This window comes from Astatotilapia calliptera, chromosome 13, assembly GCF_964374335.1.
Source record: "Astatotilapia calliptera chromosome 13, fAstCal68.1, whole genome shotgun sequence".
NCBI classification, from domain to species: domain Eukaryota; kingdom Metazoa; phylum Chordata; class Actinopteri; order Cichliformes; family Cichlidae; genus Astatotilapia; species Astatotilapia calliptera.
In genome coordinates this window covers 2523573-2537028 of record NC_137434.1, presented here as the reverse complement: position 1 = coordinate 2537028, position 13456 = coordinate 2523573, and the positions used below count along the sequence as shown (strand labels likewise).

At 44.3% G+C, this 13456-nt stretch overlaps 1 pseudogene; it reads right to left on the bottom strand.

The window, feature by feature from the left end:
* The window catches only part of LOC145419718 (serine/threonine-protein kinase pim-1-like), a 34022-nt pseudogene that overhangs the window by 14240 nt on the left and 6326 nt on the right, over positions 1–13456 (bottom strand).

Genomic DNA, 13456 nt, shown 5'->3' with positions numbered 1-13456 from the left:
TGAGTTCAATTCCACCATCAGGCCAGGGTCTTTCTGTGTGGAGTTTGCATGTTCTCCCCATGTTTACGTGGGTTCTCTCCGGGTACTCCGGCTTCCTCCCACTGTCCAAAGACATGCACTTATTGTGGATAGGTTAATTGGTTAATCCAAATTGCCCATAGGTGTGAATGTGCGAGTGAATGTGAGTGCAAATGGTTGTCTGTCTCTGTGTGTTGGCCCTGCGACAGACTGGCGACCTGTCCAGGGTGTGCCCCGCCTCTCGCCCTATGACAGCTGGGATAGGCTCCAGCGACCCTGAAAAGGATAAGCAGACGTGAATGGATGGATGGATGAATTAAACTTGTAATCTGTTCAGAAATACAATAGAGTGGTTTGAGTTTATATGTTGGTGTGTGTATATAAGTCTGCGTGTGCATTAGTGATACAGATAACACTGAAAACAGAATTCTCAATCCTTGTAATGCGACAGGTTAAAGAATTAACATTCAGCTTACCCTCTGAAATGTCAGTGTGCATCTCAGATGTGTTGTTGTCATCAGGGATGATGTGATGTACCAGCCAATCCATCACCGCACCCAGCTGCAAAACTGACGCAATCTGCTGTGGTGGCATTAAAGTCCTGCCAGTTTACAGCGGCTGATTTGGTCCCTAAAATCCAGAAAGTAATTATTCATGGTAAGGAATTCATGTGGACACTAAACGTGTGGGCAGGCAAGGACATTTAAACAGTGAGGCTGACAACCTACCATTTCTTCGTGTGACTGCTTCTGGTCTAAAAGGGACTCCAACACCAAAATCGATGAATTTGACACATAGAAATGCTGGATGATCAGGCAATGTGTCAAACACAATATTGTCTGGCTTAATGTCTCGATGGTAGACACCCTTGGATTGCATTTCAGCGGCTGCATGTACCAGCTGTCTCATTATGACCAGACAGACAAATGAAAAACATGTTCAAATAATCAGATTTACATTATCCATTAAAGTTTGCCATATATGTCATCTTGACCTTAACCTCCCTCTCGTGCACAAAGATTCTTCTGTTTGCCAGGTAGGCTTCCAAGTCTATGTTTTTTTGGCCTTTAAAAGAGCATAATGAGTTCGTCTTCCAAGTCATACCAGTCGTTTAAAATGGGCGTCACATCGCTGCTCGTACCCTCTGGTCCTGCCCCCACTTTTATTAGCAATGCCACCTCCTTGGGAATCTCGGTCATTTTACCATTAAGAAGCTTGAGAAACAGAACATCAAGGTCAGTGTTCAAACATTAGGCCCTTTGAGGTACACGTTGGGGGAAAACAACAGAAAAAGACAAACATTTCTTACCACTGGTAGGTAGCTGACTAAAAACTGAGCAACATGCTTAATCACCACCTGCATTACAGAGAAAATGTGTTATAGAAAAAGAGAACAGGAGGAACTAGAAGAATTGTAAAGTGCACACATAAGAAGCCTGTTGGGTTTGTGTTTCCACAAACCCCACTAATTCTAGAGACTTATTCATCATGAAGAAAACAAAACAGTCGATCGATCGATTATTTGCACAAGGGAGGCCTGTGTCCACCACGAAAATGACCCCCAGATCTGACCTCCTCTTGCTACCTTTTATTGGGAGACAGTTCACACAAAACACATCAGAACAAAGCCACGCCCACATGGTTCTAAGACAAAGCATTTTATGTATATGTGTGAACTTCTGTAAGTGTGTGTGTGTGTGTGTGTGTGTGTGTGTGTGTGTGTGTGTGTGTGTCAGACCTCCTGCTGACCAAAGGGTCGTAAACGCAGGAAGCTTACATCAAAAGAAACAAATCTTTCAGATAGGATGTATCTGCAATAAAACCTCCCCCAGCACAGAGTGGTTGGAGAGGTGGTCAGGATCAAAGGAATGGCTTTGATCCTACTGCTTGAACTAAGACTGTACAAATTTAAGAAACACAATGGCAACATTCAACAATTAGACTTAACAAAGCCATACTGGGAAATTGTCTTCTCTGCGTTTTCCAAAGAAGACAGTCCCAAAGCCTCCTTCGCCCAGCTTACCCTGCTCTTCGTATTTTTCTTCTAAGTCCTCTAAAGAGAGACAAAACAAACACAGGGGTTGTGATTAGTTGTATGTAGGAAAGCTGACTTTGCCTCAATGTACACATTCATACAGTCTTTGTTAGAAGCTTCCTAGTGATTAATTCAATTCAATTCAATTTTATTTATATAGTGCCAAATCACAACAAAAGTCGCCTCAAGGCGCTTCATAGATACAGAGAAAAACCCAACAATCACATGACCCCCTATGAGCAAGCACTTTGGCGACAGTGGGAAGGAAAAACTCCCTTTTAACAGGAAGAAACCTCTGGCAAAACCAGGCTCAGGGAGGGGCGGGGCCATCTGCTGCGACCGGTTGGGCTGAGAGAAGGAAGACAGGATAAAGACATGCTGTGGAAGAGAGACAGAGGTTAATAACAGATATGATTCAATGCAGAGAGGTCTATTAACACATAGTGAGTGAGAAAGGTGACTGGAAAGGAAAAACTCAATGCATCATGGGAATCCCCCGGCAGCCTACGTCTATTGCAGCATAACTAAGGGAGGATTCAGGGTCACCTGGTCCAGCCCTAACTATATGCTTTAGCAAAAAGGAAAGTTTGAAGCCTAATCTTAAAAGTAGAGATAGTGTCTGTCTCCCGAATCCAAACTGGAAGCTGGTTCCACAGAAGAGGGGCCTGAAAACTGAAGGCTCTGCCTCCCATTCTACTTTTAAATACTCTAGGAACAACAAGTAGGCCTGCAGAGAGAGAGAGCGAAGTGCTCTAATAGGGTGATATGGTACTACAAGGTCATTAAGATAAGATGGGGCCTGATTATTTAAGACCTTGCATGTGAGGAGCAGGATTTTGAATTCAATTCTGGATTTAACAGGAAGCCAATGAAGGGAAGCCAATACAGGAGAAATATGCTCTCTCTTTCTAGTCCCTGTCAGGACTCTTGCTGCAGCATTTTGGATTAACTGAAGGCTTTTCAGCGAGTTTTTTGGACATCCTGATAATAATGAATTACAGTAGTCCAGCCTGGAAGTAATAAATGCATGAAGTAGTTTTTCAGCATCCCTCTGAGACAGGATATTTCTAATTTTAGAGATGTTGCGCAAATGGAAGAAAGCAGTCTTACATATTTGTTTAATATGTGCATTGAAGGACATGTCCTGGTCAAAAATGACTCCAAGGTTCCTCACAGTGTTACTGGAGGCCAAGGTAATGCCATCCAGAGTAGGAATCTGCTTAGATACCATATTTCTAAGATTTTCAGGGCCGAGTACAATAACCTCAGTTTTATCTGAATTAAGAATTAAGAAGCAGAAAGTTAGCAGCCATCCAGGTCTTTATGTCTTTAAGACATTCCTGCACTTTAACTAATTGGTGTGTGTTATCTGGCTTCATGGACAGAGAGAGCTGGGTGTCATCTGCATAGCAGTGTAAATGTATGCTATGTCTTCTAATGATGCTGCCTAAGGGAAGCATGTATAATGTAAACAGAATTGGTCCTAGCACTGAACCCTGTGGAACTCCATAATTAACCTCAGTGTGTGAAGAGGACTCTCCATTTACATGCACAAATTGGAGTCTATTAGATAGATATGATACAAACCACTGCAGCGCAGTACCTGTAATACCTACAGCATGTTCTAATCGCTCTAATAGGATATTATGGTCAACAGTATCGAATGCTGCACTAAGGTCTAGCAGGACAAGCACAGAGATGAGTCCACTGTCAGAGGCCATAAGAAGATCATTTGTAACCTTCACTAAAGCTGTTTCTGTGCTGTGCTGAGCTCTGACACCTGACTGAAACTCTTCAAGTAAACCATTACTCTGGAGATGCGGCGTGCAGCTCGGATCTCAGCTGACCCTTCTCACCCTGGACACAGTCTGTTTGACCTGCTCCCCTCAGGCAGGAGGCTCCGGTCCATTCGCACCAGAACCTCTCGCCATAAGAACAGTTTCTTCCCCTCTGCTGTTGGACACATGAACAATAACCATATGACTGTTCCCACCACTAACACATGACCCTACGCTGTGTTACTGCATCATTCCATGTTTGGCACTGATCACCACCTGCACTCATGTATATATCTTTCTACGTAGCACTCTTAATTCTTATTCTCATGTATATATCTCATGTATAGCTCATGCACATATCTTTCTACGTAGCACTTTTAATTCTTATCCCTACTTTTATTTTTTCATGTCTATTTAAGTGCTATTTATGACACTATTTAAGTGCTATTTATGACACTATGTTTGCACTGAAGCACCGCAGCAATTTCCTAATGTTGTAAACCTGCTCAACATTTGGCAATAAACCCCTTTCTGATTCTTTCTGATTCTGATTCTGATTCTGAGATGATCTGTTAGCTGTTTGACAACTACTCTTTCAATGATGTTTGATATAAAGGAAGGTTGGAGATTGGCCTATAATTAGCTAAGACTGCTGGGTCTAGAGATGCTTTTTGAGTAAAGGTTTAACTACAGCCAGCTTGAAGGCCTGTGGTACATAGCCGATTATTAGAGATAGGTTGATCATATTTAAGATCGAAGCATTAATTAATGGCAGGACTTCTTTGAGCAGTTTTGTAGGAATGGGGTCTAAAAGACACGTTGATGGTTTGGAGGAAGTAATTATTGAAGTTAACTCAGAAAGATCAATTGGAGAAAAAGAGTCTAACTTAACATCAATGGTACTAAGAGTAGCTGTAGATAATATTACATCTGTGGGATGATTACTGGTAATTTTTTCTCTAATGATAAAAATTTTATTTGTGAAGAAGTTCATGAAGTCATTACTAGTTAACGTTAAAGGGATTGTTGGCTCAAAAGAGCTCTGACTTTTTGTCAGCCTGGCTACAGTGCTGAAGAGAAACCTAGGGTTGTTCTTATTTTCTTCAATCAGTGATGAATAGTAAGATGTTCTGGCTTTGCGGAGGGCTTTCTTATAAAGCAGCAAACTATTTCTCCAGGCTAAATGATGATCCTCTAAATTTGTGACACACCATTTCCTCTCCAGCTTACGAGTCATCTGCTTTAGGGTATGTGTTTGAGAATTATACCACGGAGTCAGGTACTTCTGATTTGAGACCTTAGTTTTTAAAGGAGCTACAGTATCCAGAGTCGTACGTAGTGAGGAGGTGAAATTATTAACAAGATAATCGACCTCTGTTGGGGTAGTGTTCAGATAGCTGCTCTGCTCTGTGTTGGTACAGGGCATTTAAGATGATAACAGTGGGTGGATTATATTCTTAAACTTAGTTACAGCGCTTTCAGAAAGACATCTACTTTGACAAAGTCTACTCTCCACCGCTGTGTAATCAATTATTGTAAATGTTATCAGGAAATGATCAGACAGGAGAGGGTTTTCAGGAAACACTGTTAAATGTTCAGGTTCGATGCCATATGTTAAAACAAGATCTAGAGTGTGATTAAAGTGGTGGGTGGGTTCTTTTACATTTTGAGAGAAACCAATTGAGTCTAATAACAGATTAAATGCCATGTTGAGGCTGTCATTTTTAGCATCTACATGGATGTTAAAATCACCCACAATAATTATTTTATCTGAGCTCAGAACTAAATTAGATATAAAGTCTGAGAAATCAGACAGAAACTCTGTGTAAGGCCCAGGTGGACGATAGATGATAACAAGTAAGACTGGTTTCTGAGTTTCACAGCTGGGGTGGACAATGTTAAGCATCAGGCTTTCAAATGAATTAAAAGTCTGTCTTGGTCTTTCAATAATTAATAGGCTGGTGTGAAAAATTGCTGCCACACCGCCCCCTCGGCTTGTGCTTCGAGATTTCTGGTAGTTAGAATGATTCGGGGGTGTTGATTCATTTAAACTAACATAATCATCCTGCTGCAACCAGGTTTCTGTAAGGCAGAGTAAATCAATTTGTTGATCAATTATTAAGTCATGTACTAACAGAGACTTGGAGGAGAGAGACCTAATGTTTAATAATCCAAATTTCACTGTTTTACTCTTTGGTTCAGATGTGGATGCTGTATTGTTCTTTCTTTGTAATTGTTTATGTTTAAGTTGTTTGTTGCTGGTTTTTAGTTGGTTTTTTGTCTTTTTGGAAGCTGACACAGTCTCTATGGAGATGGGTTTTTGGGGGGGTAGCAGGAGGAGAGAAGCTGCAGAGAGGCGTGTAAGACTGCAACTCTGCTTCCTGGTCCCAACTCTGGATAGTCATATTTTGGGGGGTTTAATAAATTTGTCCATATTTCTAGAAATGAGAGCTGCTCCATCCAAAGTGGGATGGATGCCGTCTCTCCTAACAAGACCAGGTTTCCTCCAGAAGGTTTGCCAATTATCTATGAAGCCCACATCGTTTCTGGGACACCACTCAGACAGCCAGCAATTTAGGAGAACATGCAGCTAAACATGTCACTCCTGGTCTGATTGGGGAGGGGACCAGAGAAAACTACAGAGTCCGACATTGTTTTGGCAAAGTTGCACACCGATTCAATATTGATTTTAGTGACCTCCGATTGGCGTAACCGGGTGTCATTACTGCCGACGTGAATTATGATCTTACTGAATTTACGTTTACCCTTAGCCAGCAGTTTTAAATTTCCTTCAGTGTCGCCTGCTCTGGCCCCTGGAAGACAATTGACTATGGTTGCCGGTGTCTCTAGCTTCACATGTCTGAGAACAGAATCACCAATTACCAGAGTTTGACCCTCGGCGGGTGTGTCGCCGAATGGGGAAAAACGGTTACACACATGAACGGGTTGGTGGTGTATCTGGGGCTTCTGTTTAAGACTATGCTTCCTCCTCACCGTGACCCAGCCGCCCTCTTTCCCCAGCTGCTTGGGTCTGCCGGGGAACAGCTAGCGGGGCCTACACTATCTTCGGCTGCACCAGCTACAGGGGCCTGGCTAGCTACGGGTGAATGAAGGTTGCGAAGCAGAGTCTCCAATTCAGTAATCCTGGCCTCCAGAGCTGCAAATATGCTACATTTGTTACAGATATCATTACTGCTAAAGAAGGCCGAGGAGTAACTAAACATCTGACACAATGAGCAAGAAAGTGCAGGAGGGACAGGTGAAGTAGCCATGGTGCTAACGAGTCGGCTAACAGTACAGAGACAGTGAGTGAATACTTTGGCTATAAATTAGGTAGTGAGTACACAGAAAGTGTGCTTCGGATGAAGCACGTGAAGATCTTATGAAAAAAGAATGTATTTAAAAGTTGTTAATTAAATTGCTAAGCAAATAAGCTACTCAGAAACACCACTGTGTTTGAGCAGGAACAGGAAGTGATACTCTACCGCAGAGCGAGCGAACACCAAGTGACAGCGCCACCAAGAGTGCAGGTGGATACCAGCTAAACTCTGAGAGCCTGGGAAAGAGGCTCTATCACTGCAGGTGTGGTGTGAACTTACCTATGTACTTCTTACCTTTAGTGTGACTTTTGTATGTGCTGTGTGTAGATACACCAGGGGAACCAGGGATCAGTGTGGCGGTCTGCAGGTTGTACAAAGATCACTTGGTTACTGAATCAAAACACCTGAAGTAAAAGCCCAAAATTAAACAAATTGAATTTAACAGGTAAAGGAGACTTTACTCACCTAGATTTTTACGCACACCCACAGCACGTGGTGTGGTAAAGGTCGGCCAAGATTTTGACCACATGTCAGAAACTGGTTCAAAATTGGACTAAACTCACTTGAACTCTGACTTTGTCTGCACTTAGAACTATCACAAGACATTAAAACAAAACATCGGGCATTGATGACATCACAGGAATCTAACATTCTAATCTATGCAAACTGTCTCCAAGGCTACATAATATCAAATTAAATCATAGCAAAGGAGTAAAGAGCAGGATCAGTCTTAGAGTGTATGTTACATGTTTGCCAGTTTGGATGAGTGAGTGCAATACTCCATCGGCCTGTGTTGTAGCAACCTGTTGAACCTGCTGAGAAACTTTTCTTTGTCCACTCTGCCCCAAACTTCACATGCTCCATAAAAGTCGAGGCCTAGAGACCTCTGCATAGTTATTGCAATTAGCATTAGGTTATCAGTATCATCTGATATATGACATTTATAGTACAGTACTCACACATGACATACGAGGGAATAAATATGAACTTTTTGACATAAATTTGATCATATGAAATTGGATTTTTTTAAAAATGTGAAACTTTTCGAGAGAGTTCGTCCGTTAGTCGAACCTCTGATACAGGAGGAACAATGCGGTTTTCGTCCTGGTCGTGGAACACTGGACCAGCTCTTTATCCTCTCGAGGATACTTGAGGGTGCATGGGAGTTTGCCCAACCAGTCTACATGTGTTTTGTGGACTTGGAGAAGGCATTCGACCGTGTCCCTCGGGGTGTCCTGTGGGAGGTGTTGCGGGAGTATGGGGTGTCTGGCCCATTGCTACGGGCCATTCGATCCCTATACAACCGTTGCAAGAGCTTGGTTCGCATTGCCGGCAATAAGTCGGACTCGTTCCCGGTGGGTGATGGGCTCCGCCAGGCTGCCCTCACCTATGGCCACGAGCTGTGGGTAGTGACCGAAAGAACGAGATCGCGGATACAAGCGGCAGAAATGAGCTTCCTCCGAAGGGTGGCTAGCCTCTCCCTTAGAGATAGGGTGAGAAGTTCGGCCATCCGGGAGGGGCTCAGAGTAGAGCAGCTGCTGCTCCACATCGAAAGGAGCCAGCTGAGGTGGTTCGGGCATCTGACAAGGATGCCCCCTGGGCGCCTGCTGGGTGAGGTGTTCCAGGCATGTCCCACCGGGAGGAGGCCCCGGGGCAGACCCAGGACATGCTGGAGAGATTATATCTCTCGGCTGGCCTGGGAACGCCTTGGTGTTCCCCCGGACAAGCTGGAGGACATGGCTGGGGAGAGGGAGGTCTGGGCCTCTTTGCTTAGGCTGCTGCCCCCGCGACCCGGCCTCGGATAAAGCGGATGAAGATGGATGGTGAAACTTTTTTTCCTTCCGTCATACTTCAGAAATATAATATATTAAGTTTTGCTCGTTGTATTTATAAGATCCTACATGGACGTGCTCCACAATCATTGGTCAGTCATGTTAAAATCCATTATCAGTGGAAAACAAACCTGATCCTCTACTAGAGGCGATTGTGCAATACCTTTTAGACATAACAATCAGGAAACAGTTATTATTAGTTAAAGTCAGTGAGATTTGGAGTGATACATGACACATGACGGAATAAGACTCGCAGACTTAACATGACGAACCGACGAGGAACACGTACACTGTGAATACATACAGAGGGAAAAGGGGACTGGAGATGAGACATGGACATAACTAAGCACAAACAGAACATGATGGCTGGGGGGGAAACACACGTGACAGAAGGAATGGGTCACAAGGGCAAAACATGTAAACGAGAGGAGGAGACGGGAGAAAAAGACATTACTGAAATACATGAAGGGCCAGGGCTGGGGCAGCCAACCAGTCACAGAGCCACAATTTTTACTGTGTCACCGCAAAGAGCCACATCATACACCTGGGCACACATGAGCATCACCCCAAGCCGGGTTTGTTTGTCCTTGTTTCCCTCTCCTGCCGAGTTCCTCCTGACGGAGTTCATAAGCCAGTCAAAGATCTGCACGTCACAATGGACTGAGATGTCAACTTCCTCCCACCAAAAAAAAAGAAAAAAGTAAAGTCGTCATGAAGCATGAGAACAAAAAGTCATACTACAGCTATATGTCTGTGAAGGTTCTCAGTCATCCAGGTCATCGTAGTCAAAGGAGCTTGCAAAGAAAAGCGTCTGGACTTCTTTAAGTTACTTGTAGACGTTTCACCTCTCATCCGAGAAGCTTCTTCAGTTCTAAGGTCAAATGGTGGAGAGTCCCAGATATAAACCTAGTGGGAGTTTCCCCCCACAGAGGGACAAAGGGACCCCCTGATGATCCTCTAATCGCCTGAGCCAAGGTGTGAAACTGGGTGTGGGTCCCAATCAGCCAGAGTTTCGGGTGAGTTCATTGTGAAACCTGGCCCCACCTTATCATTCCTGATCTCAGGAATTCGCATGACAAGGTGGTAGTATGGTCAAGCTCTTTTGACCATACTACAGCTACTGCACCCCTCGAATTTGTTAGATTCTTTCAATTATGTGTTTCATAGGGGCCTCGGAGCACTTCTGCAAACTAAATGAGCTGTGCTGGAACTTACACCATCATGTAACACAAAGGAAATCTCTTATTCAAAAAAAGAAAAAAATGTTTGCTTTGATTACTCCTTGAGAAACTGAATGTCACGGTCCTGGGTCACTGGCTCAGTGTTTTTTATTTTGTTTTACTAATTTTTGATTTCTTGACGTGTCTTTGTTAGTTCTTAGGTTTTGGTTCTGTGTCCCCGCTGTTCTGTGTTAGTACTGTTGTTACGTCCCCCCCGAAGGGGTCTAGGCATGCGAGTGAGGGGACCAGTAACAAATGAGTCCAGAACAGAATGAAAGGAAAACAGACAGGTGTTCTTAGTAAATAACAGTCTTTATTGTAGATAATCATAACATAAGGAGCCGGCAACGTCGTATTACCAATAACATGCCGAAAAAGGGAAAAAAGGTTGCAACAACAAAGAACACAACAACCAAACAAAAACTCCACACCACGAGGAGGCACTTCCAGGGGCCCACAAGCTCACCCTGTCACTAACAGCAGCTGGCTTTACTGCTGCCAAGGCCCACAAGCCTACACTACTCACGTAAAGCAGCTATACTGCTTCCACAACTCCACACTTCAGGCAGGCTACCTACACACCAAGCAGAGACACCCCACACACTCTGCTCACAGCTCATCCCCAGCTTATATGACCTCAGAGAGGTGATTGCTGACTGGGCCCAGGTGGTAAGTGAGTCCAATGAGCAGCAGCTGTGTCCTGGGGAGAGAGAGAGCAAGAGAGAGACAGGGGGGTGGAGCAAAAGAGGAGGAGGCGGAGAAAAACACCACGCCCACACAAGGGCAGTATCAGGAGGCCCAGCTAGGGCCGTAACAACTGTGCCTCTACATAAATAGCGTCATAATTTCATATTTTGTCAGCACTTCCTAGCAGTATGGCCTGCCTGCATGGCCTGCATTTTGTATAGCGCTTTACTAGTCCCTAAGGACCCCAAAGCGCTTCACACTACATTCAGTCATCCACCCATTCACACACACACACATTCACACACTGGCGATGGCAAGCTACATTGTAGCCACAGCCACCCTGGGGCGCACTGACAGAGGCGAGGCTGCCGTACACTGGCGCCACCGGGCCCTCTGATCACCACCAGTAACCACACAATAAATGTCAGGGTTTGCGTATCGAGATATGAATGGAGGACCCAAGATGCAGGCACTGCTGATGTGAGTGAGCTTTATTTATGGAGAGTGACATACAAACAAAGGCGAGGGAGGCGAGAAACAAAACTAGGAAAACCTAAACTGGGAAAGCTGAGAACCAAATAACAAACCTGGACACGAGGGAATGGAGTTAAAACACAAAGGCTGACAAGCAGGAAAAAAAGCATGGAGGAACACAGACGGACCAGTAACGCACACAAGAGGACGAATGCTATAAATTAGTGATGGCCAGCTTGAAGCTGACGCTCCGGCGCGTGTGTCAAAAAACACCAACACACCGCTTCAGAAGCACTCTGTCGATGCTTGATTCGTTTGGCCACAGTCACGTGATCAGTGACATCCAATTGTGAACTGAGGATCTTAACGTAGTTTGCTGGGACGAGCCGGTGGTCTCACCGTCCACGCTGGCCAGGAGCCAGCCACGCACACGGGGCTGTAGCTCTAAACACGAGGGAGATAGTTGTAAACATGGGGCACGCACACACAAAAGAAGAGCCCTCATCTGTTATTTCTAAGATAAGGAAAACAAAAATAGAAGGTTTTGGGTCCAAGCACTCAGAATCAAATGTCCTGCAACTAGTAAAAAGCTCATCACCTTTAGGAGCGAGGTTGAGCATCTCTCCAGCTCGCATAGAAAGCTCCTCCTGAGAAGCAGCTGTAAAGTCATATTCTCCTCTGGCCACCACGTGGTTGTCCTCCTCGCTCGCCCAGTTAGTGTCTAAACCAAGCAAGGAAACTGAATGAAAGACATTCATAATTTTAACTGGTCTTAACCAAAAACAAGTCCTTCTGCTTTTCCTCACACTTTTAAAGTAACTAATGGCATATGGAGCTTATTTATTTGTCACTGAGTTACACAAAGGCACATATGATGTCGTACAAGCAGACTCATCTTTACACGTGTACTGCAGCCCTGAACATTACCAGGTTCGGATTCTATTATCAAACTTTGCAACAGCATCCTTAATTACTTTTAACTCAAAACAATTAGCACCTGCAGCCACTGTCCTGTGTTGAGTACACCTCTCAAAACAACAAAATGTACTCATATGAATATGTGAGTGCTTGCTGTTCCATCTCTTCAGCCTGCTGCACAAACCTGCTGGGGGGATGTCCTCAAGGTGAGGTGTGTGTCTGTATCCTCCCAGGCTGCAGCCGCCACCGTAGCTGTAGCTGTAAGGCCTGTGGCCACCACAGATGGAGCTCCCATAGGGGCTGTAAGAGGGGAGAAGGAGCTGTTGGATGGACAGTAAGACTGCTAGACCTGACGAGGGGGCACCGGGGGCGCCATCCTGGGCAGGACAGAAGAGCCAGCGGAGGTGGAGGAGCCTGTAGCTAATCCCAAATCTGTAGATCTGTTTGGTGACAACATAAAGATAGAATATCAGTAAAATCCACCCATAATTCATTGCAACATTAATTGAGCAAAGCATTAGTTCAGAAACGTCATGGAGTCAAGCTAAACCACAAACTGAATGAACAGCTCATAGAGTGGCTCTCTTCCACAGCGTGCCCTTTGTCCTTTCTCCCTCCCCTCAACCCCAACCAGTCCTCAGAGGCTGCCCCTCCCTATACCTGGTTCTATTGGAAGTTTCTTCCAGTTAAAATGGTGTTTTTCCTTCCCACAGTCACCAAGTGCTCGCTCAAAAGGGGTTGTTTTGATCATTTAGTTTTCTCTGTATTACAATAGGGCCTCCACCTTGCAGTATAGAGTGTCTTGAGGTGACTGTTGTTGTGATTAACGCTATATAAATAAACTGAAATTGAATTGAGTCAACTTTTCCTCCTGCCTTATCTCCAGCTCTGCTACTCTTCATCTGTACAGACTGTGGAAACACACAATAAATTCACCATCAACCAGCAGCTAGCGGCAACTTTTAGCATGGGATGTTTTCTCACATGAGCTGACGTTATGAACCAGTCAACACACCTTAAATATCCTTAAATATCATTATCACAGCTCTGATTGGTCAGCTTCTCCAATCTGATGACCATATTCTCTTAACCTTAAAAAGATATGTTGATATGTCCAAAAAAGATAAAGATGTGTCCAGATTTAATTCCATTTCCTCACTTAAAGTGGAAAAAA